At 33.8% G+C, this 12,349-nt stretch overlaps 1 long non-coding RNA gene across 2 annotated transcripts; it reads left to right on the top strand.

Annotated features, from left to right (window-relative positions):
* The first annotated feature begins 432 nt into the window (after nucleotides 1-432).
* Nucleotides 433-5,887, top strand: LOC107780462 (uncharacterized). 2 transcript variants are annotated; one of them, XR_012708072.1, is made up of 5 exons: nucleotides 433-834; nucleotides 1,085-1,213; nucleotides 3,733-3,826; nucleotides 4,936-5,014; nucleotides 5,644-5,887. It is a non-coding gene; the product is annotated as an uncharacterized LOC107780462 (long non-coding RNA). The 2 variants fall into 2 exon arrangements; XR_012708073.1 differs by having other exon boundaries at nucleotides 3,773-3,826.
* The last annotated feature ends 6,462 nt before the right edge of the window (nucleotides 5,888-12,349 follow it).

Consider the following 12,349-nt stretch of genomic DNA (forward strand, 5'->3'; position numbering starts at 1 on the left):
TTTCCATTAAAAAACAAAATACCAAAAATATAATGCATTTGCATTTAGGATTTATTTTTACATTTTTAGGTTAATTAGTAAATTAGTTGTTTTATAAAAATGAAAAATCACAAAATATTGCTCATTTTTAGCCTTTTAATATTAAACTAGTAATTTCTTCTTTTAATTTAGGAGTAATTAACTTTCATAAATATCTTAGTAGGTAATTAACTTAATTTTACAGCTTAGTTTAATTTAAGAGTCTAATTTAGTTTTTTTAATTAATTAAAAAGGGAGAAGAAAAACAAATGAAAAAGAAAGGAAAAGAGAATTAGGGCTGTTGTTTTTGGCCCAAATACTAAGGCCCAATTTTTTTATTAATCCGCCCCAGCCACTCGCCCGCCCGTCTGCCCCAAACCTGACCCGTTCCCAAATGCTAATAAATAAAAGATACACAGAACCCTAATCTCCAAGACCCAAATCGGCGCAAACACTGTTCTTCTTCTCCAAACAACCGAATCCATTCTCAAAAATTGCCAAAATTCAGGCGAGTGAAACCCAAACTCACATCACACATTTTATTTTCTCTCCTCTTGCCATAGCGTAACCGTTTCTGATAGATTCCCCCTCCCTCACATGCTTTCTTTGATTTTAGTTCGGATTTTTCACTCTTCAGATGAAAATAAGGAAAAATAGGGAGCGTTAGATTGGATTCGAGCTAATATACTCCCTCCATTTGTCCCTCTTTCATCAGAAACGGGGTAAGAAATCAGTTTGGGGGAGGATTTTTTGTTTAGAGGGGTTTTCGTGGAGAGAAAGAAAGAAGATACGAGAAGACCTGAAGGTCTATAAAAGGTGAGAACGTTTTCTTATTCTGGGGATTTCTTTTGGAGAATATTTGGGGAAAAGATTTGAGAGAGATTTCGGAAGAAAGTTAAAATTAGGTTTCGAGATTTTTCTTCTTCATTTTTTATTGTTCTTTTATTTCTGGTACTAGAATAGAAGAAAAAAAATCACTGAATGTTCTGCTATTTCATTTCTATGTCGATTATTGTTTAACATTTTTTGAAATCTCTAGAGTCCATCTTCTTTATTTTGATTCTAGATTTTGGTTTAAAAATGGAAGTCATTTGAGATGTTCGAGTCTGTTGCTGCTCGAGGGTTGATTTTCAGCTACTATTTGCTTTCTTTGGGTCGATTTCAGTGTTGTATTAATTCAGTCTCTTAATTCCAGGTTCATTTCTTTTCTTCTCTTTAGTTCCCGTTGTGAATCGATCTCTGAATGAACTATAAAATGGGGCTAAGTTTAAAGTAACAACTGAGATTTGTGTGGTTATCTTAGTTTCATTTTGCTGCTATGTTCTTATTGTTTTCAACTTCTTCCATGATTTCACATGTGTGCTAACGAATGTCCATATGATCTCTGGGCTTATAATTGGTTGGTTGTCGGTCGAATAAGTTTAAATGGCTTGTGTATTTGTGAATTTTCATGCTTGTTTGCGTACTAGGTGCCAATCAGTCGAGTTACGAGTAGTTTTCTTCATTCCTTAGTGCTGAAAATGTACAGACTATTTTGACACTGGATTTCCAATCAGTTTGCATTCTCTGTTTACTTGTACCTAGTCCCAGTGATTTGTTTTCACCTTTGAATAAGATTAGATCATCTCAGCTCTAAAACACTGATTTCTTTTAGTTAGATAGAGAAAACTTGATAGCTTTCCCCTTCTCTATAGATTCTGTGCAAATTGTTTTACTCAAGATGGGATTGAATTGGAGTTTTGTTGGTGCATTGCTGTCTTTGATAAGTTAGTTATCCATATAGCTTTACACTCGAAGGAGCATTGATATATTGAAGAGAAAATGGATCCATGAATTAAGTTTAGCGATTGATTCTTGGTTCCTTGTTCATTCTTAAAGCCACAGATTTCTTTTAGTGTCGAATGCATAGCTGATGAATGTTTGCTTGGATCTCGTACTACTGCAATGTTATCATGATGCGTTTTGTGCTTGGCTACTTGAATCTGCCTAACCTTGGTATAGCTTAAATGTGATGAGCCTTTAAAACAGGCCTACCTAGTCTCATTTAAAGTTTTCTGGCAAAATAAGTTCACTGCTCTTGTTTGATGTTTGTTCAAATTAAGGGAATCTGGATTCAAGTGTCGGAGTGTTTTTATAAAACTGGTGCAAACCTTCAATTGATGTGTTGTTTCTTATTTTTATGAGTTCATACCTAGGAATGATGATTGTCTATTAAGGGTTAGCAAGCCTAAGGTCTGTTACTAGAGGAAATACGGTGAGAGGGAGGGGTGATCGCATGAGCAACATTCTGGGATTAAGAATTTTTGGGTAAAGTTGAAAACCTTTGTGAAAAGTAAAGCACATATATGAAGTTTCTCTGCATTACTAGCTAGAAATCAGTAGTGGCTAATGGCAGTTAGTTTGGGCCGTGGAATTTGTTGTTTCGCTAATTTAAAATAAAGGATTTGGACCTTGTGATGTTGGACTTGAATGGGCCGCAACTACTTGAGTCTCGGGCTTCAGTATTTTGGCCAAAGGGTTTTGGGCACATGATAACTTGTTTATTCCATCCATATTTTATCCCTTTTTCCAACTTGCACATAAGTCGTGTTCCTCTCATATATTGTAGTTTAGCTAATTAAAAATCAGCGCTCGTTGAAAAGCCTTTAGGTGCGTTTAAAATACAATTGTGATTGTGTATACGTTCACATGACATAATTACAATTTAAAAACCAATTTGGAGTATGCGTTCATGCAACTTCGATCAATTTTTGCTTAATAATAATTGGTCTAATAAATCGCTAATTAATTTAGGATTATATAGTTCGAGGTGCACCATCCACAAGTCAATCATACATGTCCCTCGTATTAATTTCATAATTTAGATATAACAAATAACAAATGATCGTAGTTTGCTTTACGCACGTTTAATATATTATCGTGGTCGTGGACACGTTCGCGTGACATGGTTACTATTTTAAAAACAAAACCAGAGTATGCGTTCGCGCAACTTTGGTAAAACTTTTCTTAATAATAATAAAGCATTATTAATTATGGACACATTCGCATGACATGATTTCTGACGGGCCAAACAAATGGGTACACGTACGCGTGACCCGTTTCAAGATAATTTCTTAATTAAAAAAGGCAAATGCACATAGGTTCTAAAATGAGTAGTTAGACAATTTAATAATCCAGGTATAATCAAAGCAACCGTGCTAGAATCATGGAACTCGGGAATGCCTAACACCTTATCTCGGGTTAATAGAATTCCTTACCCGGATTTCTGTGTTCGCGGATTATAAAACAGAGTCAATCTTTCCTCGATTCGAGATTTGAACCGCTAACTTGACACCACAAATTATCCCAAGTGGCGACTCTGATTTTTAAATAAAATAATTCCGTTTCAATTGTCACTTAAATTGAAAAAAAACCCGTATACCCTTTACGGGGGGGGGGGGGGGGGGGGTCCGGAAAAAGGAGGTGTGACATATGGTGCAAGTTTTGATTATAGAAGATGATGAATAGTAATTTGGTGGCATTGGGCAATGGATGTAGTAACATTAATGACTTCGAATGGGTATTAAAATATAAGGATGAAGTTGAATGGTTTAGCTTATAAATTTATTTGACGATTTGAGTTGTTGGAGGCTTGTAGCCACTTTATGAGCCATATATGGATATTGCTTAATATCTTAGGTCATATTTTGATGTAATTAGGATATCTAATTGTAGATATCAACTTGTTGGTGATGTTGAGATTTTTAATCAACAGTGGAATGATGGAAGAGGATTGAAAGCTTGTGAACATTAATAAAGCGCAAGCGAGGTAAGTTGATTAAAACTTACTCTTCTTGAGGGACTTTCCCTAAAAGCATGTTTCAAGTTAATACTTAAGTTGTTTGAAAATGTGCTTTCGTGCTTGTGGGGACAAACAAGTACGAATGTCTCCATGTACTAAAATATTATGTTGGATATGTAGTGTCATGCCGTTTTGTAAAATTTTATTTTAAATCCTATTGGCTAAATGACACTCAAGGTATATGTTATAAGATTTTATCAAAACTTATGTATTGACAAGAGTATACATATTTGAGTACTAAAGAAAAGTTTTCATGGAAAGTATTTCTTTTGGAAATTGATGTGCAGACTAGCCCTTGTGGTATCTTTTAAAGATTGATGTTAAATTGCAAAAGGCTTTAGCATGTAAAAGGTTGTTTATTTAGTTTTTGTTCAAATGATTTAGATTTTCTATAAATGCTATAATTTGATAAAAATAGATCCTTTGAAGCTACTATGCTGTGAATCTATTTTTTAAGTACCAAATGTTTTGGGAGTTACTTGTGTTCGCCGAGATTGACTTCGGATATATTGTGTTCGTCGTCATGAAACTACACATGCCGATGTAGGCGTAGATAGCCACTTTGTGGTATAGACTGTGGCAGAGTGCTCTCCCTCGAGAGAGTACTATGTTGTGCTATTATTAGCATGGTTGAGTCGATTCGTACGACACTACGATGAGACACTCTAAGCAAGTAGGGTATATGATACTTTCCGCTAGGTACATAACCTAGTTGACCTTCTTATGTCGGTAATGGTATGGTACTCCCAGTGAAAGGTAAGGATGATTTTCTTATGTTTAGGTCTAAGGATCCAAAAGTGATTTCAATGACTTAAAGCAAATGAAATAATTTTTTATGATTTTATAAAATCTTGGATTAGTGTAAGCATTTTAAAAGATTATATTGTGGGTTATATTTCACTTGGCTTTGGTTCAAAACCACAAGGGTCATGAATTGATAGAATTTCTTATCGTTTTATTTCAAATATTGGTGCATTATTTTTATAAAGTTTGTCCCAAGAACTTAAGTTAGCGAGAGTCTATGATACTTATTGAGTACCGTTGTAGTGTACTCATCCCTTAGGGGCCCCCTCTAGGGCCCTGCTTACTTTACATGTTTCAGGATGATGTATGATACATGGTATGTGGTCAGGCCAGGATGACTATCTTTCCAAGGTATTATGAAGCACCACTTTTATTTCGTGGTAGCTATCATGTTATTCCTTATTTTATTTTATTGGAACTTCTCCAACCGTTGGTTCTATTCTTTGGTATAGAGGCTCCATAGATAATTATGAAAGATTGTAGTAACGGGATTGTACACGACATTCATGAAAGTATATTTTACTTAGTCTCATTGTTATTATTATGAAAGGGCGTCATGTGTGATTTTGAATTGGAAAATATTTTATCATTTAACTTGAAAATGTATAAGATTTTCAAGGAGGTTCCGCAGTTAAATTTAGTTTTCATGCATATGATTTGGGTGCATCGCATGGTTTGGTTCGCTCAGGTCGGGTAGTGTGCCAGGTGCCGGTCACGTGGTTTTGGGTCGTGACAATTATTTTGGTATTTCCGATGTTACTTGCTGTTTTCTTCCCTTATTGTGATTGTAGTATCGTTAGCCATTTTGTGCAGTCTTTATATATACATCATGTTCCATTGTTCCTATATTTGTACAATTTATTGGACCGGTAGGTGTCTTGACTATTTCTCGTCACTACTCCACCGATGTTAGTCTTGATACTTACTTGGCAGCGCTGTGGTGTGCTCATGCTACTCTTTTGCACATTTTTGTTGTGCAGATCCAGATATCGATCATTAGTAGTTGTGCGGGTCATTGCTGAGGAGACTCAAGGTAAACCTGATGCTGCGTTCGCAGGCTTCAGAGTCACATTCTTACTTGTATTCAACTGTTTTCACTCTTTTTCGAATAGTTATACTTAGAAGTGGTAGCTAACTCTGTAGAGCTTATAACTTGTATTATTGGGTTTTGGGAATTATAAATTTTGTAGAGATTTCTGCTTCAAGACTATTACATTTCATTTATTATTGTGGTATCTCAGTATGAATTAGGCTTACCTAGTCCCTAAAACTAGGTGCCATCACGATACCCAAACGGAGGGAAAGTTGGGTCGTGACAACTAGCCATTTATAAATCTCTGAATCGTCAGATCATTGACGCGTGTACTATTTATTTAGGATAGAGGCAATTTTTCTTTTTCAAGATAAAACAAAGCTAAACGTATGCATAAGATGTGAAAATGGCGTGGGATAGCCACTATTTAAGGTGGTATTTATTTTTTATTCAATAATTCTAATGTTGAGCAAAAATAGCAACTACTCTATTAAAATTAATATGAAAAGACATTTTTACTCTTTCTTTCATAGAACCGGAGCCCTGACAATGGTTGTTTAGAGTTTGTTCGTTTTGTTTCAAAGGAAGATTGTCACACTAATGGCTTTCCGTCTCGTAGGGTAAGTTGGTTTCAGCCTAACTTTTGGTTTATCCTAAGGCTTGTTTGATCTCTATCTCAATTTTTGGGGGGATTTTTAAATTTTTGGTTTAGGTAGAAGACAAATGGTTGTTGTTGCTGGTAGGGCTTTGCTTGGAGCACCAACAACACAAATCAAGTTCAAAAGTTAAGGACATGTAGTCCTGAAGTTCTGAACTTAGAGTTCCAAGTTCAAAAGTTAAGGACATGTAGTCCTGAAGTCCTGAACTTAGACTAACAAACTCAAAAGTTAAGGACAATAGGTCCTAAACTTAGGCTAAGAAGCCCAAAAGTTAAGGACAATAAGTCCTGAACTTACAGTTACAAGTTCAAAAGTTAAGGACAATAGATCCTGAAGTCCTAAACTTAGACTAACAAGCTCAAAAGTTAAGGACAATAGATCCTGAACTTAGGCTAAGAAGCCCAAAAGTTAAGGACAATAGGTCCTGAACTTAGACTAACAAGCTCAAAAGTTAAGGGCATTTGGTCTGAACTTACAGTTACAAGTTCAAAAGTTAAGGACATGTAGTCCTGAAGTCCTGAACTTAGAGTTCCAAATTCAAAAGTTAAGGACATGTAGTCCCGAAGTCCTAAACTTAGGGTTACAAGTTCAAAAGTTAAGGACATGTAATCCTGATGTCCTGAAGTTAAGTTCAAAAGTTAAGGACATGAGTAGAAGGGTAATTTTGTCTGAGAAGTTAAAGTTTATTAAAGCAGTGGCTAAAGACTAAAGACATTTTAAACAGTGGCTTAAAAGTAAATACATGTCTTATTAGTGGCTAACCGTGCACTTCCCCCACATAAGATCAACTCAGCTACTTCAATCAAAGTTCATGAAATTGGGAAGCTTTTACTGATATAGCCACTAAAATGCCTTTGGGCCATCGATGTTGAACTTGGCAGGAATGACATCAGGTAGCCAGTTTAAAGGGCTAATATTTAAAAATTAACCAGTACACCCTAAATTTTAGTTTTTCAGTTTAATTTTTAAGGACAAAAATCGCCTTAATTGTCCTGAAGTTAAAAATTTTAGTTTAAATTTTCAGGATAAAATAAGTACGGACTAATCTCTAAATAACATTGTAGACATCGAAATTTTAACGAATCAAGCCAAATCCTAAATTAAAGATACTGCAGGACTTTTGAAATCCTAGGAGTCTATTAGGGTTTCTTAGAGGTTACTCTACCCTAAACCCTAACTTACATCTATATAAAGGGATACATATTCCCTTGAAGAGGCATCTAAAAAATCCCATAAATCTTGGGATATTCACAAAGGGATCAAGACATAAAATAATGCCGTGATTAATAGATGTGCTTCTTGATAATCAAGTACTTCAAGAATAATATTTATACAATGATCGACTTTCACGGAGATTAAGTAATCCAGAGAGGTCCGTATCATCCTACGTTCGAGAATACACTGATCTAGCCCTCGAATCACGGGGAACAATTCAGAAGAAGAATCAAGGGAACAAACAGAATTGTACCCGCATCATTTTATCAATAAAATTATGTTTATATTGTGGTTGCAATTTATTTTTGTATCACATATAATTTGTTGCAAACAAGCATCCTCAAAATAGCTATTTGTGCACTTGCCCCGATGGACTTGTCACATCTATATTACAAAAATATTACATAGTGATTAATTATCGGACAAAGATTACTTTTATCCCGCGGCCAATATTATTTACATACGATAGCCGTAAAGTGTATAAAATCTATATATTTTTTGTATATAAAGTACAGAAATGTATATATATACAAAAAAAATACAAAAATATACTTTTTCTTGGCTATTATTTTAAGAGCAGTTATACAGTATCACTTTCCCTTAATTATCCACACATGATGAATCAATATCGTCTTGTGATATAAGTAATTAAGTATGTTGTCTTATACACAAGCATGTTAAATAAAAGGAGTCCATTGCTCAAATGGTCACTCAACTATCCCAAATTATCACCTAAAGTCATTTTTCTTTCGTTTGTAACAACAAAGTCACTGAACTATGTCTATTGCACTCAGAAAGTCTCTCAACTAGATTTTTCAAATTTTGAATTGCCAAATACCTACTTTACCCTCTAAATTATAAGCACTTATCTTCTTTTTATTTTATTTTTTTATAATATTTTGATATTATGATTTTTTTCCTTTTTAATTTACATTATGAACTTACCTATAGAATGAATAAATAAATATTATTTATAAATTAGAAAAATCAAAAGTATTTAAGTATATATAATGCTGGAATAACAAAATAATGAGCATAGTAAAAATAATAATTAGAATAATTATTTAGTAATAGTGATTTTAGTATTACAACAAAAATTTAAAAATCTATTTGTCACACCTCCTTTTTCCGCCCCCGCGTGGGGACAAGGGAGTTTTTCCAATTAAAGGACAATCGAAACGGGATTTGTTTATTTATTTCAGAGTCGCCACTTGGGAGATTTAGGGTGTCCCAAGTCACCAATTTAATCCCGAATCGAGGAAAAGAATGACTCTGTATTACAGTTCGCGAACCAGAAATCCGGATAAGGAATTCTGTTAACCCGGGAGAAGGTGTTAGGCATTCCCGAGTTCCGTGGTTCTAGCACGGTCGCTCAACTGTCATATTCGGCTTGTTTATCTGATTTTATACAATTATGAGCTAATGTGCAAGTTTTAACTTTTAACCGCTTTCGTCATTATTTATATATTTTTTCAAGAATTGCAACATCATGGAAATACATCTCCAACCACGTCACATCAATGCACCCGTGGTTGTTGGCACATTTCAACTCTGTTGAGATTTGGATTTGGGTCACATAAATGTGCACCCGAGTTTTAAGAAAATTAAATTATTAAAAGGCGTGCCTAAAGCGACTAGCGTATCATTTACTTTGGGTAGGGCCGTGAAATTTTGCTAAACTGTCCATCCCGAAGTCTAAGCAATTTTAAAGCAAATATTTACCGAGGGCCCCACAATTTTGTATTTTTATTCGGTGAGGCTCATCTCATTCTTATTTTTTAAAGGAATTTGCAACGTCATGGACATGCATCTCGGATCACGTCACAATCAATGTACCCGTGATTAGAGACACATTTCGACTCCGTTGAGATTTGGATTTGGGTCACATAAATGTGCACCCGAGTTTAAGAAAGTAATTTAATTAAATCGCGTCTAAAGAGTCTAACGCATTATTATCTTTGGGGAAGGCAGTGAAATTCACTAAACAGTCCATCCCGAATTCTAAGTATTTATTATGACCAATTATTGAGGGCCCCGCAATTTGCATTTTTATTTGGCGAGGCTCGTCTCATTATTTATTTATTTTTTTTAAAAAAATAATCTTAGAATGACTACATTTTTTATTTTTCGTTTTTCTCTAAAATAAATGAAGAAAAATGTCCTACTTTATTTACATACTTTCGAGTTATTATAAATAAGTTTCGAAAGTGAGTCGTTTAAGGAGTTTACATGGGCAGCGCATAGAATGTTTTACATACAGACAGTAAAAGAAAGAAAAGACTACATTAAACTACAACTTCAAATCTTTCTCATTTTTTGCATTCATGTTTCGAGTAGCTTACAAGATGAACCAGTGTATCGTTTGTGTACCTGGTATTGTCAATACAAGAAGAAGAAGGTCAACAAAGTAGTATGTAACATAGCAACATACATCAGCATAAAGCCCAACACAGTAGCTACAACACCTCAATCCAGAAATCCCAGCAACACGGAGAAAACTAGTAAAAATGGAGAAGAAAAATAGTGCGGAAATCTCTCTTTGTTTTTCTTTCTAGATTTGAACTCTCTGTGGTGTTCTTCCGCTCTCAATATTTCAGAAAATTTGGTTATATCTTTTTTACTCTCTCCAAAATGAATTCTGTCCCGGTATATTCTGTGTATCCAGAGTGTATATCGAGTGTATACTGCTCTCTCCGCCCCCTCTTTTCTTCTTCTCTCTATCTAGTTTTTCCTCTTTTTTCCACCACTTCTTCCTAAATTTTCTCTTCTATTTATAGAAAAATTTTCGAAATTTTCAGATTTGTTTTTTATTATTTTATAATTTTTTTAATTAAAACAAATCCCACTTACAAATTGCTTTTATTTTTTTTAGAAAAAGAAATCCCACCTTTATTTACTTTTATTTTTAAAATTCCAACTTTAATTACTTTATCTTATTTAAAATCCCACTTTTTATTTTTTTAAAAGAGAATCTCACTTTATTTAACTTTTCTTTAAAAAACAAACCACTATCTTTTCTTTTTCTTTTTCTTTTAAAAAATGCTACTTTCAATTACTTTAAATTTTTTAAATTTTCAGATACCTTTATATTTATTTTTTAATTCCAACCTTCTTTTACTTTTAAATTTTTTAAAACTTTTTATTTTTTTTTAAATTTTCTACATGCTTTTACTTTTTTTAAAAAAAACAAAAAAAAAAAAGATTTTCACCTATTTTTACTTTTATTTTTTTTATTCAATACTTCCCTTTTTCTTATTTTTTTTAAATCATTCCCGAAATTATTATATATTTTTTAAAAATAAAAAATAAAAAAATAAAAAAAATAATAAAATAAAATATTTTCGGATTTTTTATATATAAAAAAACAAAAAATAAAACTATTAATAGTGATAATTCACCTTTTATTTTTTATTTTTTTTTGGTTTTGTTTTGTGTTGGACAAAAATGAAGAAGGGGTGTTGGGTTAATGGAGCGGACCGGGTCGACCCGGTTTGAAGTGGACCGGGTCATGGGGAAAGTTGGGCAATTATTTGGGCCTGTGGTTTGAAATTGAAGAAGTGGCCCAATCCGATTTTTCTTTGTATTTTTGTTCTCTTTTCTTCTTTTATTTTTCTAAAACTAAATTATAAAAGTACTTAAATTATTATTAAGAACTAAATTAAGTTATAAATGCGCAAATTAACTTCCAATAACAATTAACGCACAATATAATTAAGCATAAAATTGTTCATTTGGATATTAAATGCTAAAAATGCAAACGATGCCTATTTTTGTAAATTTTTATTTTTTGGTTAACAAACTTAATTACTAACAAATTGTAGAATTAAATCCTACATGCAAAATGCGACATATTTTTGTATTTTTTATTAATTTAGCAAATAAACATGCACAGACAAATACAAATAATTATTCAAAATATCACAAAATTGCACACCAAGGAAAATTATTTTATTTTTTGAATTTTTTGGGAGTAATTCTCATATAGGGCAAAAATCACGTGCTTACAGCTGCCCTCTTTGCCCGAAGACACGAAGGGTTTTCGTGCAAAGATAAAGCGAGCGATTTTTACCCATCCGAGTACTCCGTGTGAAACATTTTTTTTTAAAAGATTTGACCGAACCTTTGCTTCAAAGGTTTCCTACATATCCTGGGCTAAACAGGAATCAGGTCAATGTAGTTCGGGAAGTTTTGGTAGCTGGGACTACCGTGAGACTGCAATGTTACTGTTGTTGCATGTTATTACCACTGCTTACCGATCTCCTTGTTACACCATGCTTAAAATAAAACAAGAAGCTAGGTTAGAGTACAATTTGTTTTTGTTGTCTTGCTTCCTTGTCTGCTTGCATTTCTTCCGGTGCTTTTCTTCTTTTGACACATGTACTTGAGTTTGTATTGTGACCTCTTGTTGCAACCTTCTGTTTCCCGATGTCGGGGAATTTTATTGTTTCCTGCTGGGGATTCCTATTGTAACCCTCTGTGTTATTGTCCTCTGACTCGATCTTGAAATGTATGCCTCTGTTCTATGGGCGGGTTCCCAACTTCAACACTTGAAATGAAAATACTGAAATGTATTCCTCTGTTATATGGGCGGGCTCCCAACTTCAACACTTGAAATGAAAATACTGAATGTATGCCTCTGTTATCTGGGCGGGCTCCCAATTTCAACGCTTGAAATGTAAAGACTGAAATGTATGCCTCTATTATCTGGGCGGGCTCCCAAGTTCAACACTTGAAAAATGTATGCCTCTGTTCTATGGGCGGGCTCCCAACATCAACACT

Source organism: Nicotiana tabacum, chromosome 3, assembly GCF_000715075.1.
Source record: "Nicotiana tabacum cultivar K326 chromosome 3, ASM71507v2, whole genome shotgun sequence".
Taxonomy (NCBI): domain Eukaryota; kingdom Viridiplantae; phylum Streptophyta; class Magnoliopsida; order Solanales; family Solanaceae; genus Nicotiana; species Nicotiana tabacum.